The following is a 26,490-nucleotide window of genomic DNA, read 5'->3' as shown; positions in this document are numbered from 1 at the left end:
TTACTACGGCATCTGGGAGTGTTCAATACTCGGTCCTTTTGGTGACGCATAATTTTCTCCTCACAATCTATTCAGTCTTATACTCACCAATATTTGATTCCCATCTAGGTTTCTCACCTTTTGGCTATGCACATTTACTGACATCACTTTTTTTCAGCAACGTGGGTGTTTCTGCTGTTAAATCTTGTATCCTAATTCGTGACCTATTGTTCTGAATGCTCTTCAACCCATTGTATTTTATTTTATTTTATGGGTTCCACCAGTTTCTCACCTTATTATAATTTTTGGAGTTTTATATATACAATAAAAGAGAATCTTGTACACATTTATTTTCCAGCCCTGAGGAAGTCGCGGGCACTCCCGGGCGACGAAACACGTGTTGGCTGGACCAATGAAAATAAAGAGAAGACATGATATGATACATGAAGATACTTTTGTGCATTTGTTAATAACACATTAGGGTTTAATTCATAGGTGTGCTCGGGTCATGTTGTACATTAATGTGTGATCTCTAGGGATTATTAATTGGGAAGGGTGGATGACCCCTCTTCCCTTGAGCACCTTTTACATTCAGATTTATTATAGACTGGAATTGGGTAAGCGCCATCACTAACCAGGGATCTTTCATCCATTGTTTTTGAGACTTTTTGCTTAAACCTGGTAGGGCAGCTCCCCCAGTTTGACAATATGGATAGAGAGAAAGCAGCAGAAGATTTATTTGACAGCCTAGCCAGAGGTGACACGGTGGGGCACTCTCTCTCAGTTGGTGAACCTCTGTGTGTCAAAGAGGGTCTGAGAGATAAATTTATCAAACTTGAAAGACTTAAGAAAGCAGAGAATTCTAAATGGTGGGACGGGGCAACACTCAGACAATACTTAAAATTAAACAGAATACCTAGAGGTCTACTTTGAACACAAGTTGGTCGCACACTGCTCGTCACACCAGCAAGTTGCCCCAAAGGACTGTGGTGAATGTAGTGGCGACGGCGGGTACGCCTATGCCACGATGTGTAAAAAGAAAAAAGTATGTGTTGCATTTAGCCATCCCTGGACACGTGTTTCGAGGTAGTTGCCTCTCGTCAGCAGGGAGCAGGACAATGTAAAGGGGTGCCGAGTGGACTGCCAAAATGTAATTAAAACAGGTCAAATACCTCTCATGGCGCGCAGGTGCAGAACCAGGGCTCGTCAGCCCGATAGCTCACGGGAGCCGTAATAATTTGAACACAAGTTGGTCGCACACTGCTCGTCACACCAGCAAGTTGCCCCAAAGGACTGTGGTGAATGTAGTGGCGACGGCGGGTACGCCTATGCCACGATGTGTAAAAAGAAAAAAGTATGTGTTGCATTTAGCCATCCCTGGACACGTGTTTCGAGGTAGGTGCCTCTCGTCAGCAGGGAGCAGGACAATGTAAAGGGGTGCCGAGTGGACTGCCAAAATGTAATTAAAACAGGTCAAATACCTCTCATGGCGCGCAGGTGCAGAACCAGGGCTCGTCAGCCCGATAGCTCACGGGAGCCGTAATAATTTGAACACAAGTTGGTCGCACACTGCTCGTCACACCAGCAAGTTGCCCCAAAGGACTGTGGTGAATGTAGTGGCGACGGCGGGTACGCCTATGCCACGATGTGTAAAAAGAAAAAAGTATGTGTTGCATTTAGCCATCCCTGGACACGTGTTTCGAGGTAGTTGCCTCTCGTCAGCAGGGAGCAGGACAATGTAAAGGGGTGCCGAGTGGACTGCCAAAATGTAATTAAAACAGGTCAAATACCTCTCATGGCGCGCAGGTGCAGAACCAGGGCTCGTCAGCCCGATAGCTCACGGGAGCCGTAATAATTTGAACACAAGTTGGTCGCACACTGCTCGTCACACCAGCAAGTTGCCCCAAAGGACTGTGGTGAATGTAGTGGCGACGGCGGGTACGCCTATGCCACGATGTGTAAAAAGAAAAAAGTATGTGTTGCATTTAGCCATCCCTGGACACGTGTTTCGAGGTAGTTGCCTCTCGTCAGCAGGGAGCAGGACAATGTAAAGGGGTGCCGAGTGGACTGCCAAAATGTAATTAAAACAGGTCAAATACCTCTCATGGCGCGCAGGTGCAGAACCAGGGCTCGTCAGCCCGATAGCTCACGGGAGCCGTAATAATTTGAACACAAGTTGGTCGCACACTGCTCGTCACACCAGCAAGTTGCCCCAAAGGACTGTGGTGAATGTAGTGGCGACGGCGGGTACGCCTATGCCACGATGTGTAAAAAGAAAAAAGTATGTGTTGCATTTAGCCATCCCTGGACACGTGTTTCGAGGTAGTTGCCTCTCGTCAGCAGGGAGCAGGACAATGTAAAGGGGTGCCGAGTGGACTGCCAAAATGTAATTAAAACAGGTCAAATACCTCTCATGGCGCGCAGGTGCAGAACCAGGGCTCGTCAGCCCGATAGCTCACGGGAGCCGTAATAATTTGAACACAAGTTGGTCGCACACTGCTCGTCACACCAGCAAGTTGCCCCAAAGGACTGTGGTGAATGTAGTGGCGACGGCGGGTACGCCTATGCCACGATGTGTAAAAAGAAAAAAGTATGTGTTGCATTTAGCCATCCCTGGACACGTGTTTCGAGGTAGTTGCCTCTCGTCAGCAGGGAGCAGGACAATGTAAAGGGGTGCCGATTGGACTGCCAAAATGTAATTAAAACAGGTCAAATACCTCTCATGGCGCGCAGGTGCAGAACCAGGGCTCGTCAGCCCGATAGCTCACGGGAGCCGTAATAATTTGAACACAAGTTGGTCGCACACTGCTCGTCACACCAGCAAGTTGCCCCAAAGGACTGTGGTGAATGTAGTGGCGACGGCGGGTACGCCTATGCCACGATGTGTAAAAAGAAAAAAGTATGTGTTGCATTTAGCCATCCCTGGACACGTGTTTCGAGGTAGTTGCCTCTCGTCAGCAGGGAGCAGGACAATGTAAAGGGGTGCCGAGTGGACTGCCAAAATGTAATTAAAACAGGTCAAATACCTCTCATGGCGCGCAGGTGCAGAACCAGGGCTCGTCAGCCCGATAGCTCACGGGAGCCGTAATAATTTGAACACAAGTTGGTCGCACACTGCTCGTCACACCAGCAAGTTGCCCCAAAGGACTGTGGTGAATGTAGTGGCGACGGCGGGTACGCCTATGCCACGATGTGTAAAAAGAAAAAAGTATGTGTTGCATTTAGCCATCCCTGGACACGTGTTTCAAGGTAGTTGCCTCTCGTCAGCAGGGAGCAGGACAATGTAAAGGGGTGCCGAGTGGACTGCCAAAATGTAATTAAAACAGGTCAAATACCTCTCATGGCGCGCAGGTGCAGAACCAGGGCTCGTCAGCCCGATAGCTCACGGGAGCCGTAATAATTTGAACACAAGTTGGTCGCACACTGCTCGTCACACCAGCAAGTTGCCCCAAAGGACTGTGGTGAATGTAGTGGCGACGGCGGGTACGCCTATGCCACGATGTGTAAAAAGAAAAAAGTATGTGTTGCATTTAGCCATCCCTGGACACGTGTTTCGAGGTAGTTGCCTCTCGTCAGCAGGGAGCAGGACAATGTAAAGGGGTGCCGAGTGGACTGCCAAAATGTAATTAAAACAGGTCAAATACCTCTCATGGCGCGCAGGTGCAGAACCAGGGCTCGTCAGCCCGATAGCTCACGGGAGCCGTAATAATTTGAACACAAGTTGGTCGCACACTGCTCGTCACACCAGCAAGTTGCCCCAAAGGACTGTGGTGAATGTAGTGGCGACGGCGGGTACGCCTATGCCACGATGTGTAAAAAGAAAAAAGTATGTGTTGCATTTAGCCATCCCTGGACACGTGTTTCGAGGTAGTTGCCTCTCGTCAGCAGGGAGCAGGACAATGTAAAGGGGTGCCGAGTGGACTGCCAAAATGTAATTAAAACAGGTCAAATACCTCTCATGGCGCGCAGGTGCAGAACCAGGGCTCGTCAGCCCGATAGCTCACGGGAGCCGTAATAATTTGAACACAAGTTGGTCGCACACTGCTCGTCACACCAGCAAGTTGCCCCAAAGGACTGTGGTGAATGTAGTGGCGACGGCGGGTACGCCTATGCCACGATGTGTAAAAAGAAAAAAGTATGTGTTGCATTTAGCCATCCCTGGACACGTGTTTCGAGGTAGTTGCCTCTCGTCAGCAGGGAGCAGGACAATGTAAAGGGGTGCCGAGTGGACTGCCAAAATGTAATTAAAACAGGTCAAATACCTCTCATGGCGCGCAGGTGCAGAACCAGGGCTCGTCAGCCCGATAGCTCACGGGAGCCGTAATAATTTGAACACAAGTTGGTCGCACACTGCTCGTCACACCAGCAAGTTGCCCCAAAGGACTGTGGTGAATGTAGTGGCGACGGCGGGTACGCCTATGCCACGATGTGTAAAAAGAAAAAAGTATGTGTTGCATTTAGCCATCCCTGGACACGTGTTTCGAGGTAGTTGCCTCTCGTCAGCAGGGAGCAGGACAATGTAAAGGGGTGCCGAGTGGACTGCCAAAATGTAATTAAAACAGGTCAAATACCTCTCATGGCGCGCAGGTGCAGAACCAGGGCTCGTCAGCCCGATAGCTCACGGGAGCCGTAATAATTTGAACACAAGTTGGTCGCACACTGCTCGTCACACCAGCAAGTTGCCCCAAAGGACTGTGGTGAATGTAGTGGCGACGGCGGGTACGCCTATGCCACGATGTTTAAAAAGAAAAAAGTATGTGTTGCATTTAGCCATCCCTGGACACGTGTTTCGAGGTAGTTGCCTCTCGTCAGCAGGGAGCAGGACAATGTAAAGGGGTGCCGAGTGGACTGCCAAAATGTAATTAAAACAGGTCAAATACCTCTCATGGCGCGCAGGTGCAGAACCAGGGCTCGTCAGCCCGATAGCTCACGGGAGCCGTAATAATTTGAACACAAGTTGGTCGCACACTGCTCGTCACACCAGCAAGTTGCCCCAAAGGACTGTGGTGAATGTAGTGGCGACGGCGGGTACGCCTATGCCACGATGTGTAAAAAGAAAAAAGTATGTGTTGCATTTAGCCATCCCTGGACACGTGTTTCGAGGTAGTTGCCTCTCGTCAGCAGGGAGCAGGACAATGTAAAGGGGTGCCGAGTGGACTGCCAAAATGTAATTAAAACAGGTCAAATACCTCTCATGGCGCGCAGGTGCAGAACCAGGGCTCGTCAGCCCGATAGCTCACGGGAGCCGTAATAATTTGAACACAAGTTGGTCGCACACTGCTCGTCACACCAGCAAGTTGCCCCAAAGGACTGTGGTGAATGTAGTGGCGACGGCGGGTACGCCTATGCCACGATGTGTAAAAAGAAAAAAGTATGTGTTGCATTTAGCCATCCCTGGACACGTGTTTCGAGGTAGTTGCCTCTCGTCAGCAGGGAGCAGGACAATGTAAAGGGGTGCCGAGTGGACTGCCAAAATGTAATTAAAACAGGTCAAATACCTCTCATGGCGCGCAGGTGCAGAACCAGGGCTCGTCAGCCCGATAGCTCACGGGAGCCGTAATAATTTGAACACAAGTTGGTCGCACACTGCTCGTCACACCAGCAAGTTGCCCCAAAGGACTGTGGTGAATGTAGTGGCGACGGCGGGTACGCCTATGCCACGATGTGTAAAAAGAAAAAAGTATGTGTTGCATTTAGCCATCCCTGGACACGTGTTTCGAGGTAGTTGCCTCTCGTCAGCAGGGAGCAGGACAATGTAAAGGGGTGCCGAGTGGACTGCCAAAATGTAATTAAAACAGGTCAAATACCTCTCATGGCGCGCAGGTGCAGAACCAGGGCTCGTCAGCCCGATAGCTCACGGGAGCCGTAATAATTTGAACACAAGTTGGTCGCACACTACCTAGAGGTCTACGTTCCCAGATCCTACCCACATATGATGATTTGGAAGATGACTTACTTCAGAGTTGGGAGAAGGAATTAACTTCCAACTCTTATAAGTTAATGGAAATTCTCATCGAAAATGCAGATCGTAAAGTGAGGAACCTACAAAAGGAAATCAGCAAATTAGAATTGGAAATCAATGAATTGGAATTGAAAGAAGCCACCGAAAAAAATTATATCATCCTAAACGATATCATAAAAAAACATCAGGTTGATATCAAACAGAGAAAGGCAAGGAAATTAAAACAGGATGAGATTGATTATAAACAGGGGCGAATTTTTACATTCGCTAGGAAGTATGATCATCTGGTAGACCTAGATAATAAAGAAAAAACCAAAACCCCCCAACAAATGATCACAGCCAGCTCAAGTTCCACCTCTTTAAATACAATCCCGTCCAGTGAGAGTGAGGTAGAATCACTATCATCCATTAACAACACTGAGAATCTTTTTTTAAGGGAAGTAAAGAGAATAAAAAGAGGAAACAGGGATCAACCACGGCGTCAGGATACTGTACAAAAAAGACCAGGAGGGGTAAGAGAGGAGAGACGGGTAGATGAAAAGTTGAGCATGAAACTAAGATCCTCAGACAAAAAGAATTAACGAGCGATCAATGTCAGGGGGTAGAGGTCTTAAATTTGAGTGATATAACACTTTCAAGTGACATGACCTCCCTTCTTACAAAAGGGATGGGCTTTTGTCCTCATAATCATGGTGATATTTGTAACACAATGATAGATCTATTTAAATTTGTTAGAAATTTAAAACTAAAAAAATATTTTGCAATCATGCCTATGACAAATAAAGCAGTGAAAACATATCCCAAGGATGTTTTTCCTGAGTTAACCACTATACAGGACATCAGAGATGCGGAATTGCTTTTGTCACTGACTGATGATGATCGCGATCACATGTGTATTGAGGAATTGCTTATGGATCATGATATTGAAACAGATTTCAATCTATCTAGTGGTCTCAAGCGAAAATCGGGTTGGATTCCAACTCTATCGAGTGAAAACAACATAGATGTTTTCTACAAATTGGTAACAAAAGATCTCAATCATTTATTGGAACCCAGACACAATCTGAAAAGTCAACACAGGGACAACCTAACAATTAAAGAACGACAGGCCTTACATGAACTTTCACACATGACAAACATAACCATTAGGGAAGCAGATAAGGGGGTCAACATTGTGATTATGAACACTAAGGACTATAATCAGGAGATTCAATCACAATTAGATGACCCCATCTGTTACACAAAACTTAAGGAGAATCCTATTACTTCACTTACGATTAGAATTAATACTCTTCTAATGTAATGGCGTAATAAAGGATTAATTGATCAAGATGAATACCTATATTTGAAGGTTGACAAACCCAGATTCCCCTGTATTTATACCTTACCTAAAATACACAAAAAGCTAAAATTTCCACCAGGCAGACCTATTATTTCGAGTATAGGTGGACCTACTGAAAATTTGTCACATTATGTGGACCTATTCTTACAACCTTTAGTAAAAAATCTACCTTCATACATACGAGACACCAAGCATATACTAGGTATATTGGCGGATGTGGTTTGGGAGGAAGGCATGATCCTAGCAACATTAGATGTGACATCCCTCTACATGTGACAAGACATGGGAATTACAGCGACTGAAAAATTCTTAACCAGGTAAACAATGGAAACATGTACAAATGCTCCTAACTATGATTAAACTTATCCTCAATAATAATGTTTTTGTATTTGATCAACAATGGTACAGACAGATTCAAGGAGTTGCGATGGGCTCCAGGTTCTCTCCTTCGTATGCCAATCTCTTCATGGGTTGGTTTGAGGAGGAGTGGATCTGGGGCCCAAAAGGGATATCATGGTGTAACTCCATTATTTATTGGGGAAGATATATTGATGACTGTATCCTGATTTGGTCAGGGACCATAGACACTTTCAAATCTTTTTGTGATTTTCTGAATTCTAACGATATGGGTATACGTTTCACATATAATTGTAGCTACAAAGAAATAGAATTTCTAGATGTTGTTTTATTTATTGAAAATAATCAGATTCATAGTAGAAGCCCACCTCATGGAACTCACTGTTACACGCAGATAGTGCACATCCTAAACATCAAAAGGACTCGATTCCATATGGGGAACTAGTTAGAGCTAGAAGAAATTGTCGTGATGTTACAGATTTTAAAATTTGTGTGGGTGATATGAGAAAACGTTTCTTTGCGAGGGGATATGATACACACGTTGTCGACAAAGCAGTAAACAGGATTTTTGAAAATTAACAGAGCTGAGACTTTGAAAGACAGACCGGATAGAATTCAACAATCACAAGTTCTCAGAATGGTTACAGACTATAATGAGCTCTCTGTGGGACTCAGAAACAGTACGAAACGTCATTGGCATATACTAGGAGTGGACAAACATTTAGAGAAACACATAGCAGATGTCCCGTTAATCTCTTACAGGAGGGGTCAGACTATTAGGTCTTTACTCAGTCCCAGCTATCCAAAATGTAAACCAGTGGGCAACTGGTTATCGCAAGGCCATATGGGTTTCCATAAATGTGGTAGCTGTAAATTTTGTGACTTGGCTATGGATAAGAAGAAAGAATTTACTAACCATACGGCAGAAAGTTCAGGATCAGACAAATGATTAACTGTAACAGTAAATTTGTGGTCTATATGCTTCAATGTAAATGCAACAAATTCTACATAGGTAGTACCATTCGACCTTTGAAAGTACGAATCAGTGAACGTCTACGTGCAACCAGATACAAAGATACAAGATGTCCCACTGTTGTACATATCAATGAATGTTTAACACAGGATAGACACAAATCATTTACTTTCTGTGGGATTGACAAGATTGAGAGGGACCCTAGGGGTGGCAACATGGAGTTACAATTGAGACGCAGTCTGGATCATGATAATGAGAGCGGTTGAATACGGTCTCAACTTAGACCATGAGCTACACTATTTTTTGGGTGATTAATTCTCCATCAATACTGCATGACTAGTCTACTGACTAGGACATTTTAAGTTACTTATAATGCAAGTATCATATGATATTACATGGTACGCATTGTCAGCTGGTCACTCATTAAGAGACATTCTTATATTGTTAACTGGTTACTTAGTACAAATGATAACATGTTCCAAATTGTATGTAATCCACCAGATGACATATGACCCAGTCTGATGTTTTATAATTCGTTTCATGTCTATATATTTACATCTTAAATGCTTCACACCATGATGCATATTATTCTCGAATATACGTTATTGTGTATGCATTAGACTGTTCAATATGTTATGTTTTCACCTGCTATGTTATTATTCCCAACTTACATGTTATTGTATATATTGATTTTCAATTTGTGTAATATCCACACTGCTGAAACAGAGTGATTCTCCATTTTACTTTTCTACTTTATGGTTGATTTTCGACATGATACAGATCTATACGTTTCACACCAACTGCTTACTATTGCTCGATGTTAATTTAGACCCACTATCTATATCGTTATGATTCTATTCAACTGTAATGTATAACATTTTCCTTAGATATATCAGGAATTGTTCAGTTACATTACATTAGACACTTATTGAGTGCCTTTTCCATCATGGACGCCATGTTAATTCACGTGGTAGCCCCCTTTTGTTAGATTCTGATACATTGAAATATATGTATCGTGGTGGTCGCGTCAGTTTTACGCTATGACTAATACCAGGGTTAGCGGTTTACACCGTAGAGTTATGATTTGTTTGACATATATTGAGTATTTATAAATCTTTTATCGTTGAAGCCATGCTAATGTACATGGTAACTTTATCTTGTCAGAGTCAGATATATTCAACTGTAATTCATAACATTTTCCTTAGATATATCAGGAATTGTTCAGTTCATATTACATTAGACACTTATTTAGTGCCTTTTCCATCATGGACACCATGTTAATTCACGTGGTAGCCCTCTTTTGTTAGATTCAGATACATTGAAATATATGTATCGTGGCTGTCGCGTCAGTTTAACGCTATGACTAATACTAGGGTCAGCGATTTACACTGTAGAGTTATTATTTATTTGACACACATTGAGTGTTCATAAATCTTATATCGTTGAAGCCCTGCTAATGTACATGGTAGCTTTATCTTGTCAGAGTCAGATACATCGGAATACATGCATCATGGCGGCCACGTTAGCTTTACGCTATTAGTCATACGAGATCTAGCGCTTTACTCTTCTTTGTTCCTCAACCGGATTTAAATCGTTAGAACTTCCGGTTCATGTTACTCCGCGTCAGTACCGAGGACCGAGAGTCATACAGAGTTCCAGTCACAAATATAAAGGTAGGCGTTTCGGCAAACGGACGTTGTCTATTCATTTTGTGCTATTAAATAGGTCTCTTTATGCCGTTATATTTATACATATCCTTATTTCCATTAGAGCAGCATATCTGATACGCAAGTTGCCAAGCATTTCTTCATGTGAGTTACTTTATTATGTTATATCTTTATTTATTGTTTGTCCATCATTATCACCGAAATTAGGTTTGTATAAGTTATCCCCATCTCAATTTTGATAGTAATTACGGTTCCATGATGCCGCTATCGTTCCACAGTTCAGATGCGATGTACCAGTTCAGGGATGCTTTGGTATCATGCGCGCAACCATATACCCATGATTTTAGCACACCATGTGTATAATCCAATTATAGATAAGTCATTGACTCACCTACATGTGTTATGTATCTCGAGAGACAGTTTTCGTCACTAGTAATATATTGCAGCAGTATACGATTCACTAGCTTTAATCCATTGTCTAGTAATTTCATTTGGCCAGTATACAGGCAGATAGATCACCTGTAATTGATTGCTCGAATTTTGAGTCATCAGTCAACATATGACTTATACGTTATATTTCCTTTCAGATATTACATTCTGTGATATCGTTTCTTCTCCTTTCCTCTCCTTGTGGCCAGGATAGATTTTACTGGTCATCAGGTAGATATATGTTTATATTAGTTACTACGGCATCTGGGAGTGTTCAATACTCGGTCCTTTTGGTGACGCATAATTTTCTCCTCACAATCTATTCAGTCTTATACTCACCAATATTTGATTCCCATCTAGGTTTCTCACCTTTTGGCTATGCACATTTACTGACATCACTTTTTTTCAGCAACGTGGGTGTTTCTGCTGTTAAATCTTGTATCCTAATTCATGACCTATTGTTCTGAATGCTCTTCAACCCATTGTATTTTATTTTATTTTATGGGCTCCACCAGTTTCTCACTTGATTATAATTTTTGGAGTTTTTTATATATAATACAAGAGAATCTTGTACACATTTATTTTCCAGCCCTGAGGAAGTCGCGGGCACTCCCGGGCGACGAAACACGTGTTGGCTGGACCAATGAAAATAAAGAGAAGACATGATATGATACATCAAGATACTATTGTGCATTTGTTAATAACACATTAGGGTTTAATTCATAGGTGTGCTCGGGTCATGTTGTACATTAATGTGTGATCTCTAGGGATTACTAATTGGGAAGGGTGGATGACCCTTCTTCCCTTGAGCACCTTTTACATTCAGATTTATTATAGACTGGAATTGGGTAAGCGCCATCACTAACCAGGGATCTTTCATCCATTGTTTTTGAGATAGGTGTAAGTTAGTCTAGGTCTAGCTCCTCCCTTCCATCCTGCCAGAATAGCCCATCGAGTCACACCTAAACTCCCATTGCCTTTGGCTGTCTAGGGGCATATACAAAGCCCAGCTGTCACCCACCCCAGACATGTGATCAGTGACAGGCAGCAGGCACAAAATGGCTCAAGTAAGAAAAGGCCAACTTTCAAAAAGTGGCACTTTCTGAATTGTAATTTAAAATGCAACTTCACCATAAGTTAGAATTTTAAATTAGGATTCTAGGGACATCAAACTTGATTCAATAAGATTTTGCATTTGGAAATCATGCTTATAAAATGTAATAAGATAATCCCAATGTTCTCCTAGGGAAGATATAGGCCTGGCAGTAGTGAAAAACATCTTTGAGAGTTTTTCACTACCAAGATATGTAAAACCCCAAAGTACATGTACTACCTTTTAAATGCAGAGCATTCTGCCCTCTGGATTGTCCATGGCCTGCCTTAGTGGTGACATATATGTATAAAAAGGGAAGGTTTGGGCCTGTCAAAAGGTTTCTTTTGACAGGTCGACATGGCAGTGTAAACTGCACACAAGGGCTCTGCAGTGGCAGGACTGAGACATGGTTAAAAGGCTACTTTAAAAGGTGACACAATCAGTGCTTAAGACCCACTAGTAGCATTTAAATGACAGGCCCTGGGAATGTGTAGTGCCCCTTTATTAGGGACTGATCAGTAAATTAAATATGACATTAAGGTATGAGGCAATGTTACCATGTTTTCAGGAGAGAGCACTTTATTACTGATTAGCACTGGTAAAGTGCTCAGAGTCCTGTGGCCAACAAAATCAAAATCTGAAAAAGGAGAAGAGGAAGGCAAAGTGGGCGGAAGACCCCCCTAAGGCTGTCAGGTCTAATGTGTGTTCCCCCCAGGTGAAAGTGGGGCGAGCTACCCAACCCCTTATGAGTGCTCTTGAAGAAGGTGGAAGAAGCTGGAGAGACCATCAGCATTGGTGTGGTCCTACCCTGGGCGGTGCTCCACCGTAAAGTGCATTTCGTGTAGGAAGATGGACGACCTTAACAGTTTGGGAGTTTCACTCCTCATCTGCATGAGCCATCTGAGGGGTCTATGGTCTGTCTAAGCCAGGAAGTGAGTCCTAAACGGGTATGGTCTCAACTCCTTTAGTGCTGACTACAGCAAAAGCTCTTATTTCAATCGCACTCCACCTCTGTGCCTGTGGATATAGCCTCCTACTAATGAAGGCTACCAGTTGGTCTAGGCCCTCCTCATTCAACTGTGCTAAGACCGCCCATATGCCATGCTCTGAATTGTCAGTCTGCACTATGAATTTTTTGGATAAATAAGGTGCCCTGAGTACAGGTGGGCCTGAAGGCTTAGAGAACTTATGCGTCCACTGTAAAGGCCTGTGTTTCTTCTCATGGCCACAGGTTCAAATCCTGGTGGGTCCATTCAGCGTTTTTTCCTTCTGAGGTTGACAAAATGAGTACTGCTGGGTAACAATAACGTATGTTATTCAGCGCCAAAATACTCTTCGCAGTGAACATGCTCTTTACAAATACACGTTATGTTAGGTGCGATACATATGGCTTCCTTGAGGGTACCAAAGGTTTTGTGGCATGTCTCTGTCACCAATCTGGGCTGCTTCTTTGAAGGTTGCTCTGTTAAGGGGGCAACAATGATGCCCTTTCTATTAACAGATGTTCTGTAGTATCCTGTGAGGCCCAGGATGGCTCTCACGTCTGTCTGAGTTTTAGGTGGTTGCAAGGCCATAATAGCCTCAATCTTGAACTGGCAGGGCTCTCCCTTGCCCCCACCCCACCTACCAGGTAACCCAGGTACACCACGGAACCCTTCCCTATCTGGCACTTACTGGTCTTGGTAGAGAGGCCTATCTGTTGCAGGGCCTGAAGCACCTCCTAGAGGTGGTGCCGGTGTTCCTCCCAGCTGGAACTATAGACAGCAATGTCGTCTAAGAAGGCAGCACAGAAGACCTCCTTACCAGCCAGGACCCTGCTAACCAACTTCTGGAAGTTGGCTGGGGCTTTCTTCAAGCCAAGGGGCATCACCCGAAATTGGAATTGGCCCACTGGGATTGAGAATGCAGACCTTCCTTTGCCCCCCTAAGTCAGAGAGATATGCCAGTAAGCTTGTTGGAACTGGCACTTTCTGGTTGGTTAAGGTGATGCCCCTGCCAGGTAGAACCGACCACTCCTGTCAGGGGCGGGTAATTACACACACTGTATAATCTGCGCTCACTCTTGGGTGGCTTGGCACTGAGCAGTCAGGCTTACCACAGAGGCTATGTGTAAAGCTTTGACACAACACCCAGTCATGATAAATATCTCGAGTGTCACAATAGAGACCTCACACATGACTTATGTAAATAAAGTTTGTGTTCAACACACATAATACTTAACACTACATGAACATCATGTAATTCTGGGCATAAATCACAATCGGAATTATTACAAGCAGTACTAGGCCCAGCCTTGTTCAAATGATATCAGTAATATGCAAACTTGAAAAAGGTCCTAATCTACACCTCCCCCAGCACACTTATGTAGTTGTCCATCCCAGGACCACCATAGCAGTTCTTATATTTCAATACCACAGAGTTAGAGGGTGTATCCTGGGTCACTATGATATCAGAAATATGTACATACATAAAATTATGCCACTTTATAGCAGCACCACTGGCCGAGGCAGTGTTGGTAAAACCAATGTAAAACGTAATGCTGTTCTGGTAAGAAATCAACGTATCTGGCAAATTTCCATCCAGTGTCATGAATCACGTGTGGTTTCCCATTGTCAGTCCTACACACACACATTCATTCCGGACTGCTACGCAGTGCAATGAGTATCAGACAAGTCCGTACAGAAGCACTTTCACACATACGCACTCAGCACCCTAATGCTGTGCAACTGATACCCAGCAGGTCAATTAGTTACACTCGGCAGACCACGTGGCCCCAAGCCTCCGTCCACCCTTCAACTCACCTGGACTATCCTACACCCACAGATTAGAGACTCCCCTGTCCTCCCCTCTTGGCACTAGGCCACACATGGCCAACGACACTCTTGGTCAGGGTCCCAGGAAGCAGGTAGGGTTAGACAACAAGGTCAATTAGGAGGCAGTGGACAAAATGGGTTTGTCAGCCACTCAAGAATTTCCGTTCAGTTCAATTACTTTATTCGGATCAAACATATACATAAAAGGACAAAATCACACAATAATACATAAAAACACACAAATTTATGATGGCCATAAAGGTGTTATATAAAACAAATTCAGTACAGAACAATACAATTGTTATTTATACAGTAAACATTGTGTTACGTGCACGGACAGCAATTGTCAGAAAAGCACCCACACGGAAAGCTAATTCATCATCTTCCAGATTAAGGGGAATCCTATATACGTCACTATAATGAACGGATGAGTGCTTTTTGAAAAAAAGGAAGTAAAATTAATTTGGTGTATTGTTTGTAAAACTTGCAGAAGAATATAAAGTGTAATGCGATTTACCCTAAGGGCCATCACATGGGCATGGCACCAAATCAAGGTTAGTATGGACCCAAGAGGGAAACACAATAGACACTTCACAGTGCCTGCCCTTAAACGTGCGATAATTATCTCGGGGTTAGATTCCTGTGTGGTCAGACAGCTTTCCAAAAATGTAAGGTTTTCCCTAGCCACCTTATGTAATAATACTGCTGAGTCAACCCCCCGCCATACCAATTGCAATTTATCTGTTGAGGGCACCAGATTCGTTGCACCACACTGCTTCGATCGAGTTATGATAGCTGTGGGATGTAGAAACAACTTTGGCATGCAGTAGAAAGTCCTCTAAACTAGGGAAGATAAATCAAATCAAATCTGGTGTTTGTTAAGCGCGACTACTCACCCGTAAGGAGCAATGTTATCTGTCTGAGGTGGAGCGGAAGGTCGTTCCAGGCTCTGGCCGCACGGAAGGAGAAGGAGTGGCCTCCCGATCTGGTCTTTCTGGTGCGGGGGACCATGGCGTAGGAGAGCTGGGCTGATCGTAGGGTCCTTCGGGGTGCGTGGAATTTGAGTCGGCTATTCAGGTATGCTGGTCCCGTGTCGTGGAGGGCCTTGTGAGAGTGGGTTAGCATCTTGAAGGTGACTCTAGCTTCGATGGGGAGCCAGTGGAGTGTGCGCAGGTGCTGGGAGATGTGGGAGTGTCTTGGCAGGTTGAGGACCAGTCTTGCGGCGGCGTTTTGGATGTTCTGTAGCTTGCGGGTGAGGTTTTTGTTTATTCTGGCATAGAGTGCATTGCCGTAGTCGAGCCTGCTGGTGACCAGGGCGTGAGTGATGGTCTTTCTGCGTTCAAGGGGGATCCATTTGAAGGTCTTACGTAGGAGGAGGAGGGTGTGGAAGCAGGAGGACGAGGCGGAGGGTGTGGAAGCAGGAGGACGAGACGGAGTTGATCTGGTGGTCCATTTTCAGCTCTGAGTCGAGGATGATTCGCAGGTTGCATGCGTGGTCCATGGGGGTGGGCGGGCTTCCGAGGGCGGGGGCCCACCCGGTGTCGTTCCAGGCATCTGGGTTTGGCCCATGATGAGTACTTCCGTTTTGTTGGTGTTTAGTTGTAGGCAGCTGTTTTTCATCCATTTGGCGACGGCTTCCATGCCTTCTCGAAAGTTGTGTCTGGCGGTGTTGGGTTCGTTGGATAGGGAGAGGATGAGTTGGGTGTCGTCTGCGTATGACACAATGTTGAGTCCGTAGGTTGTGGCGATGGGGACGAGCGGAGCCATGTAGACGTTGAAGAGCGTAGGGCTGAGGGAGGACCCCGGGGGACTCCGCAGGTGGTAGGTGTAGGGTCCAAGAGGAAAGGTGGGAGTCTGACCCACTGCGTTCTGCCGGAGAGGAAGGAGCGGATCCAGTCGAGGGCCTTGTCTTGGATCCCTGCGTCGTGGAGTCTGCGTATTAGGGTGTGGTGAGAGACTGTGTCGAACGCCGCTGAGAGGTCGAGGAGGATGTGGGCTGCTCTTTCTCCTTTGTCCAGTAAGGTAGGGATGTCGTCTGTTGCGGCGAGGAGGGCGGTTTCCATACTGTGGTTTTTTCTGAAGCCGGATTGGGAGGAGTCAAGGATGTTGTGCTCTTTGATAAATGTGGCGAGTTGGCTGTTGATGGCTTTCTCAATGACTTTCGCTAGGAACAGGAGCAGGGAGAGGGGTCTGTAGTTTTTGAGGTCGGTGGGGTCTGCCAAGGGTTTCTTCAGGAGGAGGTTGATCTCAGCATGTTTCCAGTCATCAGGGAACGAGGCGGTTGCCAGGGAGCAGTTGATGGTGTGGCAGAGCATGGGTGCGATGGTGTCGGCGGCTCTGTTGAAAATGTGGTGGGGCATGGTTCCGTGGGGGCCCCGGAGTGGATTGACTTCATCGTCTTCAGTGTGTCTTCGTGGTGAGGGCTGTCCAGTTGTCGATCGCTGGCTTCAGGTTATCATGGTTGGTTGGTGAGGGTTCAGTGTGTTGGTTGTCTTCGTCGAAGTTGTCTTAGATGCTCTTGATTTTGTGGTGGAAAGAGGTGCTGAGTTTGTCGCAGAGGTCTTGTGAGGGAGGGATGTTGGTGGACTCGCTGGTGGGTTGGGCGAACTCCTTGATGATGTTGAAGAGTTCTTTGGTGTTGTGTGCATGAGTGATGATTCTGTCTTCAATCGCTTTTTTCCTTGTTTTTCTGATGAGTTGGTGGTGGGCGTTGGTGGCGGCTCTGAAGTTGCTGTGGGCTTCTGTGGATTTGGTGTTCCTCCAGGCCTTTGAGGCGGCAGCAAGTGCGTCTGGACTCTTGAAGTTCGGTGGTGAACCATCTACCTTTCTTGGCGTGGGTGTTGTTGTTTTTCTTGAGGGGGGCTATGGTGTTGGCGCTGTCGGAAATCCATCTGTGCATGGTTTGGGCTGCGGTGTTGGCGTAGTTGTTTTCCGCGATGGTTGGGGTGGAGTTGCTGAGTGATGAGGCTAGCTGGTCGTCGGTGAATCTGGTCCAGTTTCTTCGTGGGAGCAGGTGCTGGTGTCTGTGGATGGTGGGTGTTCTGAAGGTGAAGTGGACGCATCGATGGTCAGTCCATGGGAGTTTGGTGGTGTGGCTGAAGGTGATGGAGTTTCCTGTTGTGAAGAGGGGGTCGAGGGTTTGTCCTGCTGAGTGCATGGGTTCGGTCACGATCTGGCAGAGTCCAATGCTGTGGAGGTTGTCCAGGAGGGATGTCGTGCTGGGGTCCAGGTGGTTGTCGAGGTGGAAGTTGAGGTCTCGCAGTAAGGTGCAGTTGGTGGATGCGATGGCATGCGGCGAGATGATGTCAGTGATGGAGTTGGCGAAAAGTCCACGGGGTCCAGGGGGTCGGTAGATGAGGGTTTCTCGGAGGGTGGAAGTTGGGCTGGCCAGTATCTTGAAGTGAAGGTGTTCCATCAGGTCTGTGGGCTCACCAGGGAGTGTGCTCAGGAGGAGGGTGGATTTGTGGACGATGGTGATTCTTCCTCCGGGCGGGTGAGGCGGGCCTTCCTGGAGATCTTGAATCCTTGGGGAATGGCAATGGCAAGGTAAGATAAAGATATAATCAATCGTAGTGCTGCAGCCCCTGCATGTGGGTCCAGATGAGTTATTGTTGTTGTTATTAAGAGCAATGCCGTCCATAACATTACTTACATTTTGAGATCGCAAATTGTCCATCAGTTCTACGCCCCTATTACCAATTTGTGCTCTGCTACAAATTCTAGGAACAGAGCAGACTGGGTAGGGTACTTGAACATTAAAATCGCCTCCTAGACAGATACCGGTCGTATTACCAAAGCCCTTCAAATTCCTTAGAGAGATCATGAAGTCAAAAAGATTGATAAAATTCGCATTGGAAATACTGTGAAAATCTTTATTATAAAAATTCAAAAAATACAGAGATGTCCCCAGTTTATATTTTAAAACTTGGAATTTATCGCTATGAGTTTGTAGGACCTTGGTGCTACCCGCCCGCCGCAAAATTCACCCATATGGAGAGACCACCAGAGGGGCGGCCAATTTTAGGAAATGTAGCAAGTATGTTAAAGCACTCAAATCCCTCAACATATATATCTTTGGTGGCCCAGGTCTCTTGAAACATTAAGATGTCATATTGCCGAGCTAACTCCAACCAGTCGGCTAAGATTGTCTTCGATTGTAAGCCAGCAACATTCTGGCTAAGTATATTCAGATTCTGGTTATCACAGATCATAGGGTCGGTTATAGTTGTTTGAGAGTGTGTCTTAGATGGGTGCAAAAGGGGGTACGGATATACGATCAACCCAGTCGAGCTGAGAACGTGGTGTTAGTCAGTCAAAAACGTCAAGATCTGTCAGTGCTTCAAAAGTATTCTGTACAGCTAAGTGGGGTGGGTCATACGACAAACCTCTAGGGGGCGGTTGTAAAAATAGCCTAGTGGTAAAGACCAGATATTGGACTGTCTGGGGGTAAGGATCTCCTGTTTTTTTCAAAAGTTCCCTGACCATTGTGGTTCTGAGTAAAATAATTACAACACAATCACCGTCTATGTTTTTGGGTGGGTCGCCAACCCATCCAACCCTCCATGACATGATTATCTCATTTATGTTTAAAACATTAAACTGCTTGTTCTTAGACAACCAATCCACACATTTATTACGTAGTTGATCCCAGGTTTCGCTCTGCTTTTCTTTCAGAGTGGGTGCCCCTGCCAACACCAAAACATAGGTACAAGCTGCTGGTGGCAATCCCAACACATCCATATTAGGTCTATAGTGGAACCCGCTTGGGGATGAAGTGATACACCAGTAGGTGGGACAGAATTCAGTGGGCGACCATTAGGTATAGAGTTGGGTTTCAATTCCAAAATTGGGAAAATGGTCAGACTGGCCCCTGCTAAGGTTGGCAGATGATCATTGGACGAAGAGGGCTGGGATGTTGGTATGTCCTTGGCAGAAATTGACTGCCTACCAGTTAGTTGTGTGCATGTCTAACAGGAAGGTGCAATTAAAGAACCATCTAAAGGGTGCAGGGTACTGTGGGATGAACTATATACAGCTAAAACATTGGGTATACAATGAGTCAGTTCCACAGAGTTGTCAATGTTAGAACTGGCTGACTTTTCCCAGTGGGAGATTCTGTCCATTAAAACAATTGGCGATGCAGCGTGCGCAAGGTAAATTGTTTTATTTATTTATTTACTTAACTTATTCCCATCAATCGTATGTTGGACTCTACTACCTCCCCACCCTTCCCCTTCCCCGCCCGCCCCACCGCCACACAGCACTCCTTCGGGCGCCGCTACTGTTGGAGTGGGAATAGTAATTTTTACCCCTCCGCTATCCAACACTTTCCCTACTGTTGCACTGACTGGAGTGAGAATAGTCAATTTTAACCATCTGATATCCAACACTTTCCCTACTGTTGCACTCACTGGAGTGGGAAACTTAAGTTTAAAGATTTTTAAATAGTGTAATGTTTTAATGTCTAATAGATTTTTTTATTTATATTCATGTGTAAATTTTAATATAATTTTAGAATTATAAAAATAATTTTAAATTAATAGTTTATTAATTGTTTAAAAGTAAATATATATATTAATTATTATGTATCTGTGTTTTACTTTTTTAATTAAGTTTAGTTGTTAAAATGTATATAAAATCTAATTTATTTTAAAAAGAAATTGTATTATTTATTATATTTCATATTTCATATTTCATTATATATATATATAAAAATCGATATTTTGTACAACTATATTTTTGACATCAATATTTTTTGGGGATTTTTGTATTCACCTGTTTAAGTATAGGGAGTCGATATTTTTGAATTTTCTATATTTTTGCCTCAATATTTTTTACATCTATATTTTTGAGGTTGATATTCTGTCAGTGAACCGCCACCATCACTGCTGGGATCCGCCTGTGTGGCCTTGAAGTCTAGCTCCTTCAGGCTTCTCTCATGACCGAGTAACCTCTTTATCTCCTCCAAGGCCCTTTCAGCCTTTTTCTCCTCCATTTTTAATTTAGCCATGTGCATCTTGAATTTCCTATTCTCCCTCCTCTCTGACAGTTCCTCAGGGGAAAGTCAGGGGAAAGAGACGCTGCTTCCTGGCCTGGCAGGCAGAAAGCTCCAATACTCTATGAGGAGATTGGCATAAAAGGATCCGCTATCATGTGGATCTGGTCTTTCCTCTTGGGATGAACCAAAAGGGTCAGGCTGCTACCCTTCACATCAGAGACAAAGAAACTGATAGACTGTGTCTCTCAGGGTTCATCCCTCAGCCTCAATCTTTTCTCTATATACATGACACCACTCGCCAACATCATCAGATCACAAGACATCACAGTCATCTCCTACGCCGATGACACCCAAATCACCCTCTCCCTAACGGACAAGACAAACACCCCCAGAACCAATTTTCCCAACTGCATGACCATGGTAGCAGACTGGATGTGAGCCAATTGCCTGAAACTCAGCTCTGACAAGACTGAAGTCCTGGTCTTCAGTAGGGGTGGGCGGAACTTCTGGAATTTCACTCCGCAGAATTCTGTGGAGGAGTTACATAAAAACTCAACGAGATTCCACCAAGTTCCGGGAGTGGGTGAAATTCGGCACCTTGCGCTATTCGTGCTGATTTGTAGTTCCGAGAGCTTGTCCCGCACTATAAAATCAGCACAAACTGAACCACGAAGGGCACGAGAGTGCCTTGTCCTTTCTGCCGCTCAAGTAGATTTTCCACTCGAGTGGCAGCTTCCTCAACGCGAATGGTTACGACTTGCCGTGACTGCCTGCATTGAGAAATCTTGCCGGAGGCATTCTAGCACCCAAAAATCATGGTATGGGATGCAAATTCTTGCTAGTGCTTGCCAACTTAATGTTAGTGTTAATGTAAGACTTAATGTTGATGAGCTGAGCTCAAGAGGAAACTCCACCATGTGGCGGGTGGTGGAGTTTTGCCGGAATTCTGTGTTACAAGAAGAACATGAAGTTGGCAAAACTCTGCTAACTCTGCCGGTGGAGAGGAATTATTGACCCACCCCCAGTCTTCGGCAAAAAGACCTACCCATGGGATTCCAACTGGTGGCTGTCAGAGCTAGGACCAACACCCACACCCACAGACCCCAAAAGAAATCTAGGGATCATCCTAGATGACAAGCTCAACATGACGGCTCAAGTCAACGCAGTGTGCACCTCCTGCTTCCACATCCTATGTATGCTGCAAAAGATCTTCAAATGGTTGCCTCAGAACTCCAGGAGCACTGTCCCACAAGCACTCATCTCCAGCAGGCTGGACTGTAGCAACACTCTATGCCAGAATCTCCCTCTCCTCATTTGATGCAGGGGGTTCCTCAGTGGGCCCATCATTCAGCCCTTCATCTTCAGCTGTGGTTTAATTCAGTAAAGAGTGAGCTTCTGCAAAGGCCCTTGTGCCTTTTGCAGGTCCACCTTCCTAGTGGTGCTCTTGGAAGGAAATCCAAACTCCACAGTGTATACTTCTATGTTGGCCATGATTGTGATAATAGATCCAGCAGACAGAGACATGATTTTGAGGACAAATCAAAAATGCCAATTAGGGTAAATTTAAAATATGAATTTGTCTTTGATGTGGAATAGTAGTGTACACCAAATCACTGTATGCCACGTGTTGGCGCAGTCTGTCTCATTTAGTGAGGCACACAACTGTTTATTATTTCAACATACATTAAAAATGACTACTACCTACCACCCAAGCCATTCTTATAGCTTTGGGGGCCTGGAGTATTCTGAATTGTCATGCTTGTAAACGTGTGATGATTACTAGTTGTGTTGAAACTGTCACTGGTAGCACTGACAGGGGAAATGGGTGGCTCAAGCTCCAATGGCCTTATGAGGAGCGCCCTGGCACAAATTTTTTTTTTTACAAATCAAGCACTGCCCCCCCCCCCCACCCCCCACCCCCCCCTTATATTTTTACATGATGTGTGTTGCATGATTTACATGCCAAATCTTTTATTGGCTGGGCTGCTTTTATGGCTCTAAGACCCTTGGTTTCTCTTTTTCTTTCTCAGTTAATTTGCGGACTTGCCTGCCTCTGTCGCTCACACAATCATGCAATCTACTCACTTCCGCTCATTCCATTAGACACTATTCTATGGAATTATCGTGGGATCTTTACTGGTTGTTCATATTTCCATGCAAAGAAAGGGCAGGCTGCTTGCTTCTCATTATCTGAAAAGGTGAGAGCCAGAAGGCCGGTAGATGGGGCTGCTGCAAAGTAAACCCACTTCCTAGTTGAGAAAAGGGGGGCACGGGGTGAGTGAGAGGCGATGCATTTTTCGTTTCTCTGCGAATACCAGGTATTTTACAAACTCGGCGGGGAGCTCATTCCCAAAAATAAGCATTCTGCTGGACCCTAGACGACCATTGATTTCATAGAGCTTATAAAAGCACATTTGACTCCGAAGCGCGCGTTCGAATATGGCGGCTCCCACAGATGAACGCAGCCAGCCTCGCCGCTCGCAGAGGGGCACCTTTAATTTGAGGCCATTAAGGCTGTGAAGCGGTGCTGCTGGAAGGCTTGCTCTTACTGTAGACATTATTGGCAGCAGTTCACGGGCTCCGAAGACCTGTTTATGTGCCTCAGATAAATCGAGCGCTGACCTTTAGCAGCCCTCTCTCTCAGCATAGAATTTCCCCACGCTGCCAGCCAGAACCACCCCCATTCCACACAGCATCCCAACATATCGATCGCTCCTCATTTCATCTGACGCTCCTCGATATAAATTCATTTGAGTTTCTTTTCTCTGTTTCTTTTCGGGGGCTTTGAGGATTTCTAGTCACTCAACAACGACTGCAGTCTAAATTGAAATGTGGGTTTGGGAGGGTGGGGCTCGGTAGGAATAATTTGAACAAATATTTGGAACCACCGGACAGTCCGCGTCTGTTGAAGACTCGGGGCATCATGGACTCGCTGACCAAACAATGCAAAAGGTTGATTAGTAAACGCCCTACAGGATGGGAGGATGGGAGGATTGTTCTGCAGACAAAAGCGCAAAGTAAACAAGCATTGGCATAGCCAATAGGTCTCGCCTTTGGGACCTTATAAGTGTTTAGCCATGCAACAGTTGCTTAACTAAATACTTCTAAGGTCCCAAAATCGAGACCTATTGGCTATGCAAAGTGGCCGTGCGGCCGCGAAAGTGAAAGTAATCGCGGTAAAGCGCGGCGCGCGCCCGCCCACATGCACTGTAGCTCTAGGCTGGCCTGGTAGCACTTTTTGGAGCCCTCTCAATAAGTCTTGCCAGACCAGCGCATTCGCTGCGTCAGGCGAGACCTAAAAAGAGGTGGTTGTGTTGTGTTTCTAAATCAGCGATTCATTAGCGGGTCATCTGTTGCGCTTTCTTTCCTGATCAGTGACATGTTTTATCAATCTGAGTGCCCGAATATTTTGGGAGGTAATACCGCACCCAATAAATATCCGGGACCATAATATGATAGTGCTCTGGAGAGGTGTGGGCCACGGCTGGGCTGGCTAGCCGGGCAAGCGGGTAAATTTCCCGGTGAGCCTGGAGCCTCAGGAGGCCTGTTTTGACACTTGAAGGCAGTGCTTAATTTGAGCCGTTGGTTTCCGGTGCTTGCACCCGCACTTAATGGTCAACACCAGGACTTATAAAAGCAAGACACACATTGGTAATGTTTTTCAACTCAGTGATGAACACAGCAACTGTTTTTTAAATAATTCTAGATACATTAGAATGACTAATATCTGCCACCCAAAGCTAGAAAAATAGCTTGGGTGGCAGGTATTACTCATTTTTATTGTATGAAATGTATGAAATGTCTGGATTGTCAGTAGTAGCCCAATGGGGGATGCAAGCTGCTGGTCTCCTCACAAAGGCCCTGGCACTTATTTATTTACAAATACAGGGGCATATTAGCAATGCTTTGCGATAAATATCGCAAAGCGCGCTTAGCGTCAATATTTTTACCTCCGGCTAACGCTGGTTTTCATCGCGGAGATACCGCGTTATCAGCAACACGTATCTCGAAGGCGATGAAAAATCCAGCGATAGCGGCGAAATGACTGGTCATCGCTGGAAATCCAGCGATGAAATTCCTGCGATAGTGAAATCGTTGGTGATAAGCCAAGGTGGCCTCAGCCTGACAATCCACCTCCCATTTAAAAGGTGGCTAAGTCAGGTTTCAATCAGGTGTTAGGAACCAGCGATAATCGCGGTTAGCACAACTTTTTTTTATCGCAACGCGGGCATTGATAATAGGGGGAAGTTGTGTTTACGACTGTTTCCATTCAGTTTTAGTGAGGAACGCCTACTTTGCATGTCATTAGCGATAAATATTGCTGACATGCAAAGCGGCAAAAAAACGGACGCTATTGCCAGTAAACTGTCGCTAACAGCTGTTAGCGACAACTTGCTAATAGGGCGATAAAAATGTCGCCGCTAAAGCGGCGATATTGCCCTTGATAATATGCCCCTAAGTACTGCTTGGGGGCCGGTTCCGACCTTCAGAATGTCACCGATCCCGGCGGCAACTTGAAGGAGTTGCTCTGAATCTAGCGCACACGTGTGCACCTGGGGGCTGAATTTATAATTTTTGCCAGGACTGTTTTACGTTCCCAGTCTGGCCCTGGCGGGGGCGCAAAGGTTGTGTAACACCTGCTAGTGAAACATCTCCTGCTGTTCTTGAAAAGTAAGTAACACATTGATAGTGTGAATAAAGTCGATTTCCAACGCTTTCACTTGTGCCAATTAAAGCAGGTGCTAGTTAGGTGTGGTGAGAATGTGTGAATGTGTGCAGTTCTACCTTTGAAGGACTCGAAAGGTAATTTTTTTAGTAAAAGACCTATGTGGCACTTAAATTCAGTTTATTTCATTAGTCCTGGACTGGACTTTACTCCAGAAAATAATTTAACTGTAATTTGCTTCCGTGATGGCCTTTCAGTTGCTATTTAGGGTGACAAAATGGCATGGGTGCAAATTCAGGACGGTGAGTGAAAAAAATCAGGACAAATGGTAAAAATTCAGAACAAAAATTCATGACAGAAGGTCAAAATTCAGGACAAAAATTCAGGACAAAAGGTAAGTTTTACAGACGCATCCAATGAGGTTGCGCAATATTACATAAGTAAATAGACAAACAACACAAGTACAATTCAAAATACGTTTATATTTTTATACTGGTTGATACAATTGTGCACTTCATGGATGCACCTGGGCAACATGCACCAAAATGAAATATCCACCTCCCCAGTACTTGGCCCCTGGTGAGGTGACAGGAGCCGCTAAACAGAAGCAGGGTACCATGCCCTAGGCTCTGGCAGGACGAGGCCTAGAAAATACTGTCACTGCGCAGAGGCCCAATATCATTCTGTATGTGATAATTAGGCCGACATGCAGAATGATAATGTGCCGACAGCAATCTGTGCCAGGTCAGGGAGGGGCTGCTGCATTAAGATCACAGCAGGAGTGCAAGCTGGCCCCTGCAGTGAGAGTTATAGAACTCTCAGTCTGCTTGCCCTTGACAGCTTGCTCTAACATCCGAAATTACGGACAAAAGGCGTCCGTGAAAGATTTTGTCATGGACAAAAGTCCTAAATAACGGACGGTCCATGAAATTTACGGACGGTTGGTCACCCTAAAGTGCATGCAACGGAGAACGCCCTCGTATCTCGCAGTCAAAATAGAGATTGTTCGGTAGACATGGTACATTTTAAATTGTCTGCTCGGTTAACCGGTAGAGTGCTCACGACGAGCTGAGCTCATCATGAGTCACAGTGGAGCTGAGCTCGTCATAACGGCCACGGCCCGGCCACGCGCGATTGATTCCCCGCCTGTGCAGGAGAATTAATGAGTGGGCGGGGTCGTGACGAGCTCAGCTCGTCATGAGCACAGCTCC

The sequence above is a fragment of the Triturus cristatus genome, chromosome 11, assembly GCF_964204655.1.
Source record: "Triturus cristatus chromosome 11, aTriCri1.1, whole genome shotgun sequence".
Lineage (NCBI taxonomy): Eukaryota > Metazoa > Chordata > Amphibia > Caudata > Salamandridae > Triturus > Triturus cristatus.
This window is presented reverse-complemented; position numbering follows the sequence as displayed.